The 20,535-nt window shown below is 41.0% G+C and overlaps 1 pseudogene; it reads left to right on the plus strand.

The window, feature by feature from the left end:
• The first annotated feature begins 2,338 nt into the window (after nt 1–2,338).
• Nucleotides 2,339–2,833, plus strand: LOC100587055 (annotated as a pseudogene).
• The last annotated feature ends 17,702 nt before the right edge of the window (nt 2,834–20,535 follow it).

Genomic DNA, 20,535 nt, shown 5'->3' on the forward strand with positions numbered 1-20,535 from the left:
CGGGTGGATCACAAGGTCAAGAGATCAAGACCATCCTGGCCAACATGGTGAAGCCCTGTCTCTACTAAAAATACAAAAATTAGTCGGGGGTGGTAGAGCGTGCCTATAATCTCAGCTACTCAGGAGGCTAAGGCAGGAGAATCGCTTGAACCTGGAAGTCGGAGGTTGCAGTGAGCCGGGATTATGCCACTGCATTCCAGCCTGGCAACAGAGTGAGACTCCGTCTCAAAAAAAAAAAAAAAAAAAAAAAAAAAAAGATTAAAAAATGTATACAGAATGTCTGGTATATTGTAGGTGCTGAAAAAAATCCATGGTTATTTCTTTGGCTTTTTTAGTCTTTGCAGCACTGGCCTTGCTGAACTCATAGTAAAACCTCAATAAACCCTTGTTAAATTCACGTGTCATGACCCAAACCACACAGAGTACTCTTGGTATGGACAAACCACAATGCCTATTTTGTTTGGAGGCATTGCCAGGGAAAAATCTGCAGTGACTTCAATGTCTCTTTCTCAGCTGTAACAGACATTTTTGGCCTCAGTTCATTCTCTGTGAGACAGCCAGAATTCTCTTTCTGAGACATAATTCTGATTATACGACCCCTCTCCATAAACTCTTCCCAGCAGGGCTCTGACCTACCTGGGCAGCCTCATTCCCCCACATCTTCACTCTTCACTGCTCCACGTGCCACTGCTGGACAGGCCAGGCTCATTCATGCTCTGTACCTTCCTCCATCCTGTTTTCCTGCTGGAATGCCATTTCCTGCTTTCCTCAGTGGTGAACTTTGCCTCATGCATCAAGCCTCCGAGTAAATATTATTTTCTACTGCAGAGCAAAGGCTTTCCCAAGCCCTTCAGGCAGATTTGGCTACTTCTCTTGGCATTTTAAAAATATACCTCTCCTCTTGCAATTGTCACCTCGCATTGTTATTTTTTAATTTTTTGGTCTCAGCAACTAGGCAGGAGCTTCTTGGGGACAGGCATTTGGTTGTTTCCTCTTTGCACTGACATTATCTTACCCAGTACCTGTTACTATCAGATTTTTCTCCATAAATGCATTACCTTGCCTTTGTACATACTTAAACTCACCTGGCAAAAATTAAAATGTATAGTATTCAGTGTGGTGAAAATGGGCAAAATGGGAATTCTCAGACATCATCGGTGGGAGGGCAATTTGTCAGTATTTATCAATATTTAAAATACTCATGCCCTTTGATGCAATGATGTTGCTTCAAGAAAGCTATCTTGAAGAGAGAGCTCTACATGACCATAACAATATATGTATAAGGACATTTATATCAGCATTTTAAGATTGAAACACCCTAAGTGGCCATCAATGAGGCTAAATTAAATTAATTTTAGAGTATCCATTCAGTGGAATGAAACTGCTGAAAGGAATGGAGTAGATCAATATGTTCTGAAATGGGCAGATTTCCAAAATATAGTGCTAAATGAAAGAACAAGCAGAATGTAAGTGCAAAACTGTGTCTTGCTGGAATGCTAAGTTACAATGCGATATATAAAACATTATGAAAACTGATTTGGCTACATATGCCCACTCTGTCAAGATCATTCCTGTGTTAACCCACTGGAATATTGGGATGCTTCCTGGGGTGTAAGCATCTTATTCTTAATTCAGCACATTTTACTGCACTGATATATTGGCATGTCAGAGAATGAATATTTTAAACCCTATCAGCCTCTGTTGTTTCTTCCAGCAGCATTTTTCCATCTAATTTTGTAGAAAATACAAATATTTAGCTGCTAAGTGCCTGTTATCAATAGAAAAAAAAAAAACCCTAATTCTGCAATACAATATGTATTTCTTAGCCATAGAGTCTATTCAAAATAGGACAGTATTTTTCATGAAATAAAATATTTTGAGTGAATGTGAAAACACACAAAAACATGGTGGTATTTTGAATGTTTTTATCTTCATTAAGTGTCTGTTGAATGTATTTTGGGTGTTTTGAAATTTTTTAACTTTGAATTAGTCTTCAAAGTTAAAAAATCAAATTAGTCTTCAAAGTTAAAAAATTCAAAACACTCAAAATACATTCAATAGACAATAAAGATAAAAACATTCAAAACGCAGCTATGTTTTTGTGTGTTTTCATATTCACTCAAAATATTTTATTTCATGAAAAACACTGTCCTAACTACTTGGGAGACTGAGGCATGAGAATCGCTTGAACCCGGGAGGCGGAGGTTGCGGTGAGCCAAGATTGTGCCACTATACTCCAGCCTGGGCAACAAGAGCGAAAAACTCCATCTCAAAAAAAAAAAAAAAAAAAAAGTCTCCTTTTTTTCCAGCCCTGGCCCCGGACCCTACAGCTGCCAAAATGATGCCTAAGAAGAACCGGATTGCCATTTACGAACTCCTTTTTAAGGAGGGAGTCATGGTGGCCAAGAAGGATGTCTACATGCCTAAGCAGCCAGAGTTGGCAGACAAGAATGTGCACAACCTTCATGTCATGAAGGCCATGCAGTCTCTCAAGTCCCGAGGCTACGTGAAGGAACAGTTTGCCTGGAGACATTTCTACTGGTATCTTACCAGTGAGGGTACCCACCATCTCCATGATTACCTTTATCTGCCCCCAGAGATTACGCCTGCCACCCTATGCCACAGCCATCCAGAGACTGGCAGGCCTCGGCCTAAAGGTCTGGAGGGTGAGTGACCTGCAAGACTCACAAGAGGGGAAGCCAACAGAGATACCTACAGATGGGATGCTGTGCTCCCTGGTGCTGACAAGAAAGCTGAGGCTGGGACTGGGTGAGCAGCCGAATTCCAGTTTAGAGGCAGATTTGGTCGTGGACATGGTCAGCCACCTCAGTAAAATTGGAGAGGATTATTTTGCATTGAATAAACTTACAGCCAAAAAAAAAAAAGTCAAATAGAATAATATGACTAAATTGATTCTATTTACATTAATATTTATGTGTATTCACAGATTTATGTGTATATTCATATATGTCTGCATAGGTAGGTGCATGTAAGCACATATGTAAATATATGGAAGTATGTACACCAAAGTGAAATTGGTCAGCTTTGGGAAAAGTATTTGTTCAGGAGAGTGTTCACCTTTACTACATATGCTTGTTTGCATTGTTTGGTTTTTGTTAACAGTTAATACAGACACCTTCTATAGTTTTAAAAAGGGTTGAAAAAAAAAAAGACATAGGCGGAGTGCGGTGGCTCATGCTTGTAATCCCAGCACTTTGGGAGGCCGAGGTGGGCGGATCACGAGGTCAGGAGATCGAGACCACGGTGAAACCCCGTCTCTACTAAAAATACAAAAAATTAGCCGGGCATGGTGGCCAGCGCCTGTAGTCCCAGCTACTCCAGAGGCTGAGGCAGGAGAATGGTGTGAACCCGGGAGGTGGAGGTTGCAGTGAGCCAAGATTGTGCCACTGCACTCCAGCCTGGGCGACAGAGCGAGACTCCGTCTCAAAAAAAAAGAAAAAAAAAAAGACATATAGCCAGTGAAAAGAAGGGCTGCCTTCTTACACTTAAGATTATGACAGGTCATGCCAGGCTTTGGGGAAAACTTGAATATTTTTTATGATATTTTTCATGTATATTTAAGAAACAATAAAAAAAGAGGAAAAGATGGACATCATAGCGCTCTCTGCTGACAAAGAAAACACTCACTATTGTGACATCTCATGTGATTTTGTTTCTTCTAGTTATAATCTATGAGAATACAACTTAGCTAGAGCCAATGCTTATATATTTCATACAATGCATGAAGATAAAAAGCTTGCTAAGCAAATTAATATAATAAATAAGACAATTTGTGGCATGAAGTTTATGGGAAGGGTAGAGCACATTTCTTTGTTCATATGAACTTTGTATTGTTTGTATTACATCTTTTATCTCTTGGTACTATGACTGTTTATGTTTCAGGTTGCACCATCAAACCAGGAGCTCCTTGTTCATCTTTGTAACCCCAGCATGGGGCTCATAACATGCTTTCCATGTCGAGAGACCTGACATTGTTGGGGTGGACTCTATTACTGGATACTCTGATAATCATCATAGAACTCAGGAGGCATGGGCTCTGGTCCTAGCTCCTACATAAATTGGGTGTACTTGCACATGTCACTTAAGCTCTCTGGTCCTGTTCCTCACCTGGAAAATAAGGGTCTTTGGCTAAAAAATTATCAAATTCTGTTTTAGCTCAAAAGCTTGATCCTTAATATGCAAATGTAATAATTTAAGCACATTAATGATATACATGCACATCTATATTGCTAAACAGAGACAAGATTTATCTGTTCACTGAAAAGGCCCAATAGGATTTCTAAATGGAAGTACTTTGAATAATAAAATTATACCTTTTTACAAGTAGATCAATAGATCATTTTTACCAAATATGATTGGCCTTCTTTCTCTGAATTCCTTTTTTGTTCAACTTAGGAGGGGTATCCCTATGTAATTGAATACTTGCATATAAAGTTGTTGCTTTCATTCAGACTCTTTGGATTGTGGGGCCCCAGCATGTATTTAGCTCCTAGATTATTTAAATATATAGCTGCAATTGAGAAATATCACTTTAAAGTAAAACAAAGCTGTGTCGAATATCATTAAGATAATGATAACAGGCAACTGTTAAATGTCCGTATGTTGCAAAGGAACTTAGGTTTCTAATAAAGTGAACCTGTGATAACATACTTAGGTAACTAAATATGGGTATATACACTAAGGGCACACTTAAAGCTATCACTAGCAATAGAGTACAAATATTCCTCCCTACTCTTCAGGGAGTGTTGGCAAGCAGCAAGCAGAATGGAACCCAGTTTGGTAACCCAAGAGGCCAGAGCTGGTACAGGGATGCTTTGGGAGAACATGAGAAGTTGGAGTACAGCTAAGCTAGATACCAAGGGAGAAGCCAAGGGCACTATGATCTGTTAAAAAGTCTAAAATACAAGAGCAGAATTTAAACAGAGGGGGAAGCCAAGCTCTGTGGCTGGAAGAACACAAATGCAAGTAGGAGGGAAGCAAGGAGGGAGGGGACAGGCTGTAGCTGGGGCTGGGGTGGCATCCATTGCCTCTGTGACCGTGATGCTGGGAGATAGGGTGAGGTTGGAATGAATCACTGGCATGGATACTAAATCATCTCTGCCATTTCTTCAAATAATGCAAAAAAGAGAAGAATAGGAAGGAAGAGGAGGAAAGGAAGAAGACAGTGAAAGAGAACATTGTGAGGGAGGATACTGTGACACTGTGATACAGAGAGAAGTGAAGGGAGAGGTTTATACTCCTGACTACAGGATAATGACAATTTCTTTCACATCTAAATTTTAGTTTTTACTTTCTGAGCCAGTTAATATAAAAATACATACATAAATAAATTTTAGTTTCTTAGCATCTGGAGAACAGAATATTTTGACCCAGATCATCTGTAAGTTCCTTGCTAGCTCTTACATTTGTAAGACCCTGCTAAAACAGTCTCAAATTCTCTAAGACTCAGTTAAAACAATCACTGAGAGATTCATAAACCAACTTTATTACTCAGGTAGTAGAATTTTAGTTCAACTACTTAACACTTTGGCATCTGGTTTTCCTGGGGTTTTTGGTAAGAAGGCCTGATTGCTTTCTAATAGGGTGGGTCTCAGAATTGTGTTAGAAGCAAAAGGCAAACAGATGGGTAAGCTGCTCTAATCAGCTCAAGTTGGAAAAACAAACAAACAAAAAGCCAAAAAAACCTCTTTTCTCTTAAAGTGAGAGGTTGGTCTTCCCCAAATTCCAATGCTCCACTCCCTGATTTGGAGATGAATCAGATGACTTCACTGGTCTTCCCCTTCTCTGATTTCTATGATTCATCAGCTAAAGCAACTAGGGTGGGGGAAAAGAACCCTTCTAGTATTCAGGTTATGTTGCAGCTTAAAAGGAAGGAATCTAAGGAAAAACTGTTAGAATTGTAAAATAATGAAGAAAGCAAACTTATAATACTCCTAACTCAGACATATTTTTAAAGAGGACTTCCTATTCTGGTAATTATCAATTACATGGACTTTGCTGTTTATCAATTGTTTTATAAATATTTTTCTATGAAATCAGTAAAAAAGAAAAAAGAATGCATCGTACAGACAAAAACCTAGTTTCAGGCTGGACGTGGTGGCTCACGCCTGTAATCCCAACACTTTGGAAGGCCAAGGTGGAAGTCCAAGGAGAATTGCTTGAGGCCAGGAATTTGAGCCCAGCCTGGGAAAAAAGGCAAGATCCCATTGTTACCAAAAAAAAAAAAAAAAAAATTAGTTGGATATGGCGGTGCACATCTGTAGTCCCAGCTACTCAGGAGGCTGAAGCAGGAGGATAGCTTGAGCCTATGAGTTTGAGGCTGCAGTGAACTATGATTCCCACCACTGCACTCCCCCATGGGTGACAGAGTAAGACCCTGTCTCTAAGAAAAAAAAAAAAGATAAAAAGAAATCTAATTGGTTTTGACCATCTGAAAAAGCTGCAAGTATCTACCTGATTATAATAATCAAGGAAACCCCAAGAGTCATTCAGTTTAACAAACATTGAGTATCCACTAAATGCCAAGCCAGGCAGGGCTACACAGCACATACGTAACAGGAAGAAACATCAAACTCCTCCTTAAGGACTAGTGGAAGTTAATATGTAATGATAATTTGACAAAAGTATCCGATATGAAATCTAAGTGCTGGGAGAATACAATAAGAGAATGACTAACTCTGTCAAGGAACAGTTAACCATTAGAGAAAGGAAGTAAGCCATTCCATCTTGGCCAGTGCATTAAAGTTGCTCATAGTTAGTTGAAGCCATTACACAACCATGAAAGAGGAAATGTAACATAAACCAATGTATTCTCTATCAGCAGGAAGTGGCAATGTAGAGAGGTGTGACTGTTTATTTTTAAACAAACCATCCAGTATAAAAACGGGTGAAGAGAATTAGTCATTAGAGAAGGTATATATTTGATTAATGCCACCATTGTGAAGATAGTTTTGGAAACCCTCTGCTTAAGTATTTCCCTCAAAGCTGAAGGCAAACTCTGGTCACTTGAGAGGAGTTTTGAGGAAGAGCTAGCAGTCATTCTGGACCAGGGCTGGTGATTAAGAGAGGAAAAGATAGTAGCAGAAGAGGATACTGATTTGATCAGGCCCTCATTTGATAATATTGTTCAGTGAACTCAGCAAGATTTATTTTCTGGTTGTAAAAATATTTAATCATTCTGATATGAGGGCTGAAGTGGATATCTATCAGTCCAAACAAGCTTTTAGACTTCCTGAGATACTAAATGTTGAAAATCATGTAATATTATTTAAAAGTAATAATTTGGTGCGGGTAAAAATGTTGAAAAACAGTGAACTGAAGTGGAATATTCAATGATAACATGAATAATGTACTTATACAGCAAAAAAGAGTTTAAAAATCCAGTATTCCCACGAGCAAGGGAATAGCTAAGTGTGATGTGGTTTCCAATGAATGACATCAGCCCTATGTAACTCTCCACAGAAATAGGCTAACATCTGACATCCCCTTCCTCTTCCAGAACCTGTGGTATTCTTGTGGGCATTCTGGATACCTGGAACAAGCTGAAACATGAACCCAGACAATGAAAGAGTTAAGAAGGTACAGAGTTAGTGGCTGCAGGGTTGGACCTGAGAGATCTGCCACCCACCCAAGCCAGTCCTCAAAGATGTTGACCTCTCTCCTAGGGCTGAAGTTACTCTTCCTTCATAAACAGAAATCATATCTTGGAATAGTTAACATTGCTTCTGTTAGTCTACTGATAAATTATGTATATTATAAAATTATCTGCCCTGTTTTGTTAAAAAAAATGAAGCCCTTATACTCTTAATATCTAACAGAAAGGGAATGGCAGAGAGGTAGGGGAGAATGGCCTGGGACCCACATGGGCTGACAGTACAGGTCTCCATGTTACCATTTTGTTTTAACTGTTTTTTTTTTTGTTTTTTTGGTTTTTTTTTGGTGTTTTTGGTTTTTTTTGAGATGGAGTCTCGCTCCGTTGCCCAGGTTGGAGTGCAGTGGCGTGATCTCAGCTCACTGCAAACTCCACCTCCCTGATTCAAGCAATTCTCCTGCCTCAGCCTCCCAAGTTGCTGGGATTACAAGTGCCCGCCACCATGCCTGGCTAATTTTTGTATTTTTAGTAGCGATGAGGTTTCACCATGTTGGCTATGGCTGGTCTCAAACTCCTAACCTTAAGTGATCCATCTGCCTCGGCCTCCCAAGGTGTTGGGATAACAGGTGTGAGCCACTGCGCTGGGTTTGTTTTAACTGTTTAAGCCCAATTATCTCTTCCAAGGCTGCAGCATCTTTTTTTTTTTTTTAAGACAGAGTTTCGCTCTTGTTGCCCAGGCTGGGGTACAATGGCGTGATCTCAGCTCACCACAACCTCCGCTTCCTGGATTCAAGCGATTCTCCTGCCTCAGCCTCCTAAGTAGCCCACCACCATGCCCAGCTAATTTTGTATTTTTAGTAGAGACGGAGTTTCTCCATGTTGGTCAGGCTGGTCTCGAACTCCTAACCTCAGGTGATCTGCCCACCTCAGCCTCCCAAAGTGCTGGGATTACCGGTGTGAGCCACCAAGCCTGGCCTTTTATTTTTTTATTTTTATTTTTTGAGACACAGTCGCACTCTATCGCCCAGGCCGGAGTGCAGTGGCACCATCTTAGCTCGCTGCAACCTCTGTCTCCCGGGTTCAAGCAATTCTCCTGCCTCAGCCTCCTGAGTAGCTGGGATTACAGGCACGTGCCACCATGCCCAGCTAATTTTTTGTATTTTTTGTAGAGATGGGTTTCACCTTCTCTACAGGCTGGTCTTGAACTCCTGGCCTTAAGTGATCTGCCCACCTCGGCCTCCCAAAGTGCTGGGATTACAGGCATGAGCCACCAACCCCGACCCAACATCTTTTTTTTTTAATTTTAATTTTTATTAGAGATGGGGGTCTCAATATGTTGCCTAAACTGGTCTCGAACTTCTGGGCTCAAATGATCCTTCAGGAATAATTAAAAAAAAATTTTTTTGTAAAGCCAGGGTCTCCCTGTTGCTCAGGCTGGTCTTGAACTTTTGCTCAAGTGATCCTCCTGCCTCAGTCTCCCAACACGTTGGGATTATAGGCGTGAACCACTCCTGGCCAGAGCCACTGTACCTGGTTCAACTTTTAAAAGGTTAGGAGAAAGACCAGCTAGGTAAAAAGTAGCATTTAAAGAGTTATCTGGCCAGGCATGGTGGCTCATACCTATAATCTCAGCACTTTGGGAGGGCTAGGCGGGCAGATCACGAGGTCAGGACATCAAGACCATCCTGGTTAACACAGTGAAACCCTGTCTTTACCAAAAAAATACAAAGAAACCAGCCGGTCGTGGTGACGGGTGCCTGTAGTCCCAGCTACTCGGGAGGCTGAAGCAGGAGAATGGTGTGAACCTGGGAGGCAGCGCTTGTAGTGAGCCGAGATCGCGCCACTGCACTCCAGCCTGGGCGACAGAGTGAGATTCTGTCTCAAAAACAAATAAAAAAAGGGTTAACCATTATTTTTTTAAGTGACTTTCTTGGAAGGTTACCAAACTTTTTTCCACATTCAAGGTTCGCTTCCAAATGATGTAATTCAAATGTAATTCTCCAAAGAAAATTTTTGAAAGGAACCCCTAACCCATTTAGCTTTGGAGCCTAGAAGAAGGAGAGGCAGCTGCCCCACTGTGTGTGAGGGTCTGTAGTTCTTACCCCCTTATTACTTATTTGTTCAACTCCAGTAGATTTAAAATCTGCACCTTCCGTCTCCTTGGCTTGGCTGCATTCTCACCATATGGCAGGCATATTCAGTACACAGAAACAAGAGTGAACAGCTTGCCAAGTAGGACTGATCACTGTAAACTTAGGGGTGTTTTTGTTTTTGTTTTTTGGAGACAGGGTCTCATGCTGTCACCCAGACTGGAGTGCAGTGGTGCAGTCATGGCTTACCTCAGACTCGACATCCTGGGCTCAAGTGATCCTCCCACGTCAGCCTCCTGAGTAGCCAGGATGACAGGCACATGTCACCATACCCGGATAACTTTTTAAAATTTTTTGCAGAGACGAGGTATTTTCATGTTGTCTAGGCTGCTCTCGAATTCCTAGGGTCAAGCAATTTCGTCCCAAAGTGCTGGGATTACAGATGTGAGCCATTGCACCTGGCCAACCTTAGGCTTAGATTGAAAAACAGGGTCTCCTGACCTCCATGTCCTCAGACTTCCCTAGTTTCCATCCTGTCCCCACAATCTATCCTATCTATTGTAGTCATACTTTCCATTCTAGAAGTTTAACCATGTTGCCTATCCCAACTCCCACCCCCCCATTAAAAAGCTTTTGATTATTTCCCATCTCAAGATAACTTCCACAGTTCCACAGTCTTTTTTTTTTGAGATGGAGTCTCACCTGTCCCCCAGGCTGGAGGGCAGTGGCAATCTCGGCTCACTGCAACCTCTGCCTCCCAGGTTGAACTGATTCTCCTGCCTCAGCCTCCTGAGTAGTTGAGATTACAGGCGTGTGCCACTACAAGACTTCACGTTTATACAGTGGCTTGCATTTTTAAAAGAACTTTTATGTTCATTATTTATTAGATGGGTACTACAGCCAGTAGGATATGCTAGAAAGGCATTAATATCCAGGTTTTTTTTTTTTTTTGAGACGGAGTCTTTCTCTGTCACCCAAGCTGGAGTGCAGTGGCACGATTTCTGCTCACTGCAAGCTCCGCCTCCTGGGTTCACGCCATTCTCCTGCCTCAGCTTCCCCAGCAGCTGGGACTACAGGCGGCCACCACCACACCTGGCTAATTTTTTTGTATTTTTAGTAGAGATGGGATTTCACCGTGTTAGCCAGGATGGTCTCAATCTTCTGACCTCGTGATCCGCCCGCCTCAGCCTCCCAAAGTGCTGGGATTACAGGCGTGAGCCACCGCGCCCGGCCAATATCCAGGTTTGACCGATGAAAATACCAGGACTTGAAGAGGGAAGAGATAGGGCCTTAGCAAATGGCAGAGTTGAAACTCTGTTTCAGTGCTCTTTCCCCTTTCTTCCCCCAACTGCTTCTTCCAACAAACTCCAACCCTTAGCTGGCTACTTCTAAGACTCAACCTCTCATACTTTTCTTCCTCTGAAAGTTGCAGCTGACAGTCTTAACATTCTGAAGACTTCTTCACTGCTGGATGTGAATTAACTCTAGCACTGGGCTCCTGGGAGGAAGAAGCCTTGGCTGACAGCCTTGTATGCAAAATGACATTTAGGCCTTAGGCACTTAGTCAGTTACAGAGTCCTGCTCCTTAAGAGTAAAAGTTTTCAGACACTAGAGTGTAATATCAAAAAAGCCAAACTGAATTAGGAACAGACCTACCACTTTATTAGCCTCCCAACATGCACACATAGACAGAGATATGCAAGCCTGCTGCACTGTGACTTCACCCGCTCCCCCACCCCCCTTTCTGAACTCAGAAGAAACTCATTGCGCAATTCTGTGAGACTACAGATTGGTGCTGGACAGAAACTATTTCCAGCTGCCCATTGCGGCACTTGGGAGTTATAATTTGCATCACTTTTGATGGGGCAGAGGGGAGACATTTTACTTGCAAAAAGTGTTCAATTATTTATTTTTCACAATAGTAAAACTGTTGTTTGGGTATTGTTGGGACCCATGACTAGATATTAGTTAAAAATAAGACACCAATTCCCTAAAATACAGACCAGACATAAAATACATTCTATTTCTTAGTTGAATAGAAATGTTAACTCTCTCATTCAATTAAACAGATGGATCTTAATCACTTGATCATTTATTCTGGATCCCTTTCTGACTTTCAGTTGAAAACTTCAGGGACAAATGTAAATAATGTCTCATGAAGGATTATGTTGTCAGTGAGACTGTTCCAGACATGATATTCTCATTATTTATTTGGAGTTCCATCTAAGAGGTTAAACCAAAAAAGCTTTAATTTTTTTTTTTTCAGTTTCAGCGGCTTAAGTTGGACAGATGTCTGCTGAAAAACCAGTTTGCAAAACTATGTATGACTCATGTTTACCTGGCGTTGGAGAACATTATCTATGGATGGTGAGGCGTAGGAAAGAGTGAGCATATTTTCAGCACACCAGTGATTGGGCACAGGTCTCTCCCTGTGAGGAGAGATAAGCTTTTTGTTGTTGTTGTTGCTCCAGGAAGAAGAACAGACTACATACTCAGGTGGAGACAAGTTTTGGCTGAAAGATAGAATGGTTTTGTTTGTTTTTTGAGACAGGGCCTTGTTCTATTGCCCAGGTTAGAGTACAATAGCGCGATCACAGCTCACTGCAGCCTTGACCTCCCTGGCTCAAGCAATCCTCTCACCTCAGCCTCCCCAATAGCTGAGACTACAGGTGTGTGCCACCATGTCCAGCTAATTTTTTAATTTTTATTTTTGTAGAGACAGGGTCTCACTGTGTTGCCCTGACTGTCGTCAAACTCCTGGGCTCAAGCAATTCTCCTGCCTCGGCCTCCCAAAGTGTTGAGATTACAGTCATGAGCCACGCTTGGCAAGATAGAATATTTTTCGGAGGTTTCTTTTTTTTTTTTTTTTGAGATGGAGTCTTGCTCTGTTGCCAGGCTGGAGTGCAGTGGCGTAATCCCGGCTCACTGCAACCTCCGCCTCCTGGGTTCAAGTGATTCTCCTGCCTCAGCCTCCTGAGTAGCTGAGATTACAGGCAGACGCCACCAAGCCCGGCTAATTTTTGTAGTTTTAGTAGAGACGGGGTTTCACCATGTTGGCCAGGATTGTCTCGATCTCTTGACCTTGTCATCCACTAGCCTTGGCCTCCCAAAGTGCTGGGATTACAGGTGTGAGCCACCACGCCTGGCCAGAGGTTTCAAGATATGATATATTCCAAATTGTTTCATCTAACGTGAATTTTTACTTCTTTTATTGCCCTTAAATGCAATAGAGTAGTATTAAATGAGTGAGTTTGCATACATCGTAAGAATGTATCCAAAATATGGAGATTTAGTCTTTAAGGGAAATATACCTATAAACTGATATAATACAAAGATACAAATCAAAGGTATAATAGTAACTGGTGTGGCTTTTGATAAACACATGTTTCTTTGATTTGTTTATTTCCTTGTGCAAGGCTACCCATAGCATTGTCCTTGTGATGGGGGGGTTCTAAAATTGAGGTGGGGACAACCTAGCTACATGTTGGTTTTGGGGGAACGCTTAGGTAATAGCACAATACATCTTGATTGAGCTTCTAGGATTTTCCTAGCCATGTGTTCAGTCTTAGGTCAGGTACACAGTTGTAGAAAGAAACAAGCAGTCCCTGTGAGGAGCTTACAATCTGTTTAGGTATGCATACAAAATGCATAGAGAATAATGTGAGATACATTTCACAGTCAGAATTTGTGGTATTTTAATAAGTACCATTGGAATTTGGAGGAGATAAGACTTTTGGGGGATTGCATTCTAAGAGCAGTTTCATGCCCTAGACCTGAAAAACAGGAATCCTTGATTTTCCCCCTACTGCAACACTTTTGTCTTTATGCCTCTCTGAACCATTTGTTAGAGGACAACTCTCTCATCCTTTATTAGTTAGGATGTTTCTGGTCACAAGTAACAAAGAGCCTACTCAAACTCAGCAAATAATAAAAGAGGTGTATTGGCTAAAAGTCCAGGGGTAGGGTGAGCTTTAGGTATGGCTCCATCAGGACTCAGACTCTGATTCCCTGTGTAAATTTATTGCTTCTTCCTTCAGAGTACAGATCTCATCTTCAGGGTGGCATCCATCCTTTTTATTATATGGTGAGCAGCAGTACCCGCGCTATGGTGCATTTTCATTCACGCCCAGAGAAAGAGTGCTTCATCTCATAAACATCTAATGAGTCCTGAGATTTGTGCTGATTGGACACAAACCTTAAATCATTCCCTAGGTCTAAGATATTTACCATGTACTGACTGGTTTAGATATGGGTTACTATACAAATCACAAAAGTAGGGGAGATTAGACCTACTGGGGCTCACTCCTGGAGCTGAAAGTGGGGTCAATTTCATCTAAATTTCACAGTAGCTACATGACAGGGGATGGAATAATGGAATAAATGGGCCTTTTGCTGGAGTGGTGGTGAGGGACTGGGAGATTCTCTCCAAGTTGTACCTTTATACCTAGAATCTTGATCTTATTCTCCATCTCCTTTCCCCCAGGGCCCCTGGTTGGTTCCCCATCAATTATTATTCTTTCAATTTGTACCTCTGTATTGCAGCAACAGGTACACTTCCTTTAATCTGCAAACATAAACAAGTTCTCATCATTCTGAAAACAAAACTCCTTCTCCTGGATTTTCCTACCGGTTATTGCCCTACCTTCATTCTTCTATTCAACAGACTTCTCAACATGGCTTTTCCTCCGCACCTTTCCTTGTGTCTCATTCAATTCTCAGTCTGCAGTGATTGCTTCTCTCACACCATGGAATGTTCTGGTCAGTGTTGAATCCAATAGCCTTCTTTCCTTAGTCTTCATCCTCCTTAACCTCCTTATAGTACCTGACATTGTGGACAATACCATTTTTTAAAACTTTTCAATCTGATGTAATCTTGAGTTTATATAATTGTTGCAGAAATATGACATATAGCTCCTCTATGCCTTTCATCAAGACTCCTGTTAACATTTCACTGCCCAGATCCTCCAATTGGAGAATAAGCCACAGAAATAATGCCCCATTACCAATTTATACTTTGGTTTTTATTTCCTAAGTATGGGACATGCACCCATGTAACTGCATCACAATCAGGAAATTAACACTAATACATCACTACCAACTAATCCACAAACTGCATTCAAGTTTTGCCAGTTGTTCCAATAATGTCCTTTATTGGACCAGGATCCAAAACAGGATCATGAATCACATTCAGTTAGTTTTCTTTAATCTTCAGTAGTGCTACAGTGTGAAAGAAGGGGAATTTTTTGCAGATAACTGACCATTTACTTTACAGACTGTCACTCAGTTTAGATTTCTATAATATTTCCTCACGATTTATGTGTATTTGGAAGGAGTATACCACAGAAGTGATGCTGTGCTCTTCTTGGTGCATACCAGGAAACACACTGTTGATTTGTTTCATTACTGGTGATATTAATTTGTATCACTTGATTAAGATGGTTTCAGCCAGGTTTCTTTCTGGCATTAATTAACAGGTATTTTATACATGTTAAATAAGTAATTTGTGGGGAGATTCTTTGAGGCTGTGTAGCTGTTTCTATTTATCATCAAATTTTCACTCACCATATTGAGCATCCATTGATGATTCCTAATTAAATAATTATTACTCTAATGATTTCAAATTGGTGATTTTTCTAATTCCATCATTCCATTTATTGGTTGGCATTCTACCATAGAACAGAATGTTTCCTTCTTCCCTGTTTATTCATTTGTATCAGTATGGGATCATAGATTCTTATTTCTCTCAAAGGATTACAATGTTGCTATAATCATTTGATGCTCAAATTTTCCTGAATCTGGGAGCTCCTTTAAGCTACAGCCAATGTATTTCTGATATGGCTCCTCATTTTGTGAGCACTTTCTTTTATTCCTTATTTATTTATTTATTTATAAAAATAAAAATAAAAATAAAATAAGAAATGTATGCATATGTACCCACACAGCGGTAACTGTTTCTTCATCTCTCTCACTGTGTATATTAAATACCATGAGTTCACTCTGATACTTCCAATTCCAATTGAATATCACAGGGTTTATTCTTGCCTTCCCCTTTCCCATTATCTGTTTTTTTTTTTTTGACAAGGATTCTCATTCTGTAGCCCGGGCTGGAGTGCAATGGCTGAACTCAACTCACCACAACCTCCACCTCCTGGGTTCAAGTGATTCTCCTGCCTCAGACTCCCGAGTAGCTGGGATTACAGGCGCCTGCCACCAGGCCCAGCTAATTTTTGTATTTTTAGTAGAGACAGGGTTTCACTAGGTTAGCCAGGCTGGTCTCGAACTCCTGACCTCAGGTGATCCACCCGCCTCGGCCTCTCAAAGTGCTGGGATTACAGGCGTGAGCCACCACGACTGGCCCCCATTATTCATAATGTATTTCTTTATTTGCTTAATGAACCTGATATGTAACCTAAGCCCAGGCCCTTGGCCCTAACAAAGGGGAAGAGGAGTGTCTTAGTCTATTTTGTGCTGCTATAACAGAATACCACAGACAGGGTGATTTATAAATAACAGAAATGTAATTCTCACAGTTCGGAAGCCCAGGAAGTACAAGATCCAGGCACTTGCATCTCGTATGTGCCTTACTGTGTCCTCACATGGTGGAAGTCAGAAGGGCAAGAGCGGATGAATGTTGAATCCTCACATGACAGTAGATCAGAAGAGGGTGAACCCACCCCCATACACCCTTTTCATAATGGCCTAATCCATCTATGACCTAGCCACCTTCCCAAAGGCCACATCTCCCAACACTGTTGCATTGGAGATTAAGTTTCCAACACATGAATTTTGAAAGGGAACACATTAAAACCACAGCAAGGAGAAAATAAATAAAGAAGGCCAGGTTGGTCTCAGACAGGCAAGCCCCACCTTTCCTGGAGTCTCAGCACAAAGATGAGCCCTCAACATAACATGCCTATCTATTCCTCTCCCCTAAGTTGCAGACCCACATTTTCAGTGTTCTGTAGGACATCCCCTTAATTGTTCTGCTGACATTTGGTTGAAAACACAATTTGTCTTTTCACCTCCTCCCTATTCTAATATTTTCATTTAAGTCAGTGGCAACACTTAGCAAAAACCTCAGTTGTCTTTGAAACATCTTACTGCATAATTCTGTACATACATGCTATTTCATGGGCCATATTTTTGCTTACTGAGCTATCACACCCCTACCTCCAACGTTACCAGCTGGAGAACATGCACACATCAATAATCCAGATGCTCATTAACTTTTGATGGAATTATATTCAGATTAAGTCATCGTGAGTTTAGGCTGAGCACAGTGGCACATGCTAATAATCGCATCACTTTGGGAGGCTGAGGTGGATCACTTGAGGTCAGGAGTTCAAGACCAGCCTGAGTAACATACCAGGTCCTCATGTCAACAAAAATAATAAACAAACAAACAAATAATAAGTTGAAAAGGTATTTTTTTTTTTTGAGACGGAGTCTCGCTCTGTCGCCCAGGCTGGAGTGCAGTGGCGCGATCTCGGCTCACTGCGAGCTCTGCCTCCCGGGTTCACGCCATTCTCCTGCCTCAGCCTCCCGAGTAGCTGGGACTACAGGCGCCTGCCACCACGCCCGGCTAATTTTTTGTATTTTTAGTAGAGACGGGGTTTCACCGTGGTCTCGATCTCCTGACCTCGTGATCCGCCCGCCTCGGCCTCCCAAAGTGCTGGGATTACAAGCGTGAGCCACCGCGCCCGGCCTGAAAATGCATTTAACATACCTAACCTACCAATAAAAAAACAGAATGGCTGTATTTCTACTTGAAGTATGATTTCTACTGAATGCATATTGCTTTGGCATCATTGTAAAGCCCAAAAATCGTAAGTTGAACCATTGTAAGTCAAGACCATCTTTACATATTGATTAAATGTTTGCTGCTTGCCAAGCTTGATTCTACATACAGGGGAAAAATAAGATATGGTTTTTAAGTCAAGTTTTAGCTCATTTATGAGATCTTTTTTGATGCCCACAGGTAGAACAACTCCTATCTCTTTATGTAACTCTTATCCGTTACAGAAACCAATCACAATATTTACATTTTTGTACCCATTTAGATGTCTGTCTCCTTCTGTGAAACTGTAAACACTGAAAAATGTGTTTTAATTTACCTTTGTATTCCCAACACCTAGCACAATGTCTGTTACCCAGTTGTGACTCAATGTTACAAGTAAACATTTATTTTGAGGATAGGGTAAAATCAGACATCTGCTGCCTCTTAAATAGCTTTCCAATCTATACCTTTCTAATCCACCTGCTATATGTACAGTTAACACCTCCTTGCCATTGGTCTTTCTCCTTTCTAAACAATTCTGTATATTGTAATTCATCATTTTGCTTAAAAGCCTTTAATGCCTCTTCAGTGCTTTCCGAATCAAGCTAGGCCTAACATTCAAATCTCCTACTACTGAGCTCCAACATACCTCCTCAACTTCATCTCCCATTTATCATAGTTCACCCCCATGCTTTTCACATGACCAACTTTGCTATTTCCTAAATCCAGCCCCTCTCATGATTTTCCCTCATGCTGCAATGCTCCGCTTCCTTTTTGTCCACATTTTTACTTGTCTTTCAAACAGCTTAAAGGTCATTCCTACTAAACCTTTCTCTGATTTCCAAGTGTCCCTTTTCCTTACTCCTTTGCCCTATTGTGTCAGTTGAACATTTTCACTTATATTATAGCTAATTATGCATATCTACCTCCCCAACTAGATTAGGAAATACTCTTAAGGCAGAAACCAATCTTAAATTTATCTTTTAAATCCCAAGAGATTAGTACAATGCATTACATCCAATAGATACTAAAAAAATGCATTACCAATTCAACAGAGGACAGGCTAGGTTTTGATAGGTGATAATAAATCCAAGTAGACACAGAATCATGTACAACAGCATGCAGGCAGGGACAAGAATAGCTAATTTATGCAATGTTAAAGCCTGGCTAGAGCAGATGTTGCATTAATGGCAGTGCTTGGAAGAGACCGGATACTCATATTATCAATGTGGCTTTGCCCTACTGGCGTATGTCTCTTAGGATTATGTGTATATACTCGCCAGTGCTGTATATTATTATTTTTTGACATGGAGTCTCGCTCTGTTGCCCAGGCTGGAGTGCAGTGGCACTATCTCGGCTCACTGCAAGCTCCGCTTCCCAGGTTCACGCCATTCTCCTGCCTCAGCCTCCCAAGTAGCTGGGACTACAGGCGCCCACCACCACACCCGGCTAAGTTTCTGTATTTTCAGTAGAGACGGGGTTTCACTGTGTTAGCCAGGATGGTCTCGATCTCCTGATGTCGTGATCCACCCACCTCGGCCTCCCAAAGTGCTGGGATTACAGGCGTGAGCCACCGCACCTGGCCTCCAGTGCTGTATATTTTTAAATAGCAAAATCTAGGATAGGGAGAATAGAAAATATTCCTTCTCCCCACACCCACAAGAAACAGATTTTGAAGAAAAGGGAAGAAAGTCAACCCACTAATCACAGAATCTTTATAAGGGTTCTTCACTTTCAAAACAGCAATAAATTTATACTCAGGCTTTCCTCCTACTTTCTTAAAGAATCAACCAGGCTATAGCTCATATATTGAAAGCAAACACATCTGCCAAGGCAAACTCTTGACTGTTTAAATCTGTTTGATGAAGTAATCTAGAGATCCACCATCTTAGAAACACAGGTCTGGTTCTTGACTTTCAGTAATTTTTGTGTGGCAGGGAAGATCCAAATCCCAGATAGATGCCTTGTAAATGTGATGAGTAGTCTGGACATGAGTGAAGGGGACATGGCAACAGTAGATGGATAAATGAAATGGATCCCCTTTATTTCTACATCTCAACAAGAAATTCAATAAATCTTAATATCAAACACGTTAAGGTTTGATTAAAAACTACTACATACCAAAAAACAAAACAAAACAAAAAACTACTATATACCTATAATGCACAGAAAACATCTTAACATCTTTACAACCTGTCCATTAGGAACTACAGATGCAGTATGTTAATGAAAAGTTAAAAAGTGTTCTTTCCTCTCCCTCCCCTAAACCTGTTCATAGCATATGTGATTTAAAAATGTGTTCACAAATTCTTTCCAAACTTCTCCCTTCAAGGGTGGAGCTTAAGTGTGGGCTTAGCAACTTACTAATCCTTCAGATGACTGCAGCCCTAGCCAAGAGCCTGACTGCAACTTCATGAGAGACCTGGACTTTTGACTTACACAAACTGTGAGATAATGTTGTTTTAAGTAGCTAAGTTTTGGGATAATTTATTATTCAGCAAATTGGTTATAACCAATATAGCACACAAACCTAGAATCCGAAAGTAGAAATGACTTAAAAAAAAATGAACATTTTAAATTAACTTTCTTCCCACTCTAACCACACTATTTTCTCAATGGGTTAACACCATCATTTACTCAGTATTTCAAATGAGAAACCCAGAAGCCATACTTTACTCTCCTTACCAACAACAAAACTGAGTTGTCATTTTTTTTTTTTCCCTATACATCACTTGAGTCTACTCCTATTCCTGCTGCTTTAATTCTGGGCCACTGCCATTTTTCAGTTACTACAACACAGGCTCCCAACATTTCTTCTTTCGCTTCCCAGCTCCATCACATTCTCTAGACTAATGCCAACAAGAGCCCTTTTCAAATACATATCTGATCATGTCAGTTAATTAACCTTCACTACTGGTTCCCACATTGCACAGGACAAAGTTCAAATGTCGTAGCACAGTGTTTCTGTCCCTATCCTGTAGTTTTCTCTCTCATCTCCCATGTTCACAGCCTACAGTCTCTCCAACTTTCACCTTTTCATAGGCTGCTAAGTTTCA

This window comes from Nomascus leucogenys, chromosome 6 (assembly GCF_006542625.1).
Source record: "Nomascus leucogenys isolate Asia chromosome 6, Asia_NLE_v1, whole genome shotgun sequence".
NCBI lineage: Eukaryota > Metazoa > Chordata > Mammalia > Primates > Hylobatidae > Nomascus > Nomascus leucogenys.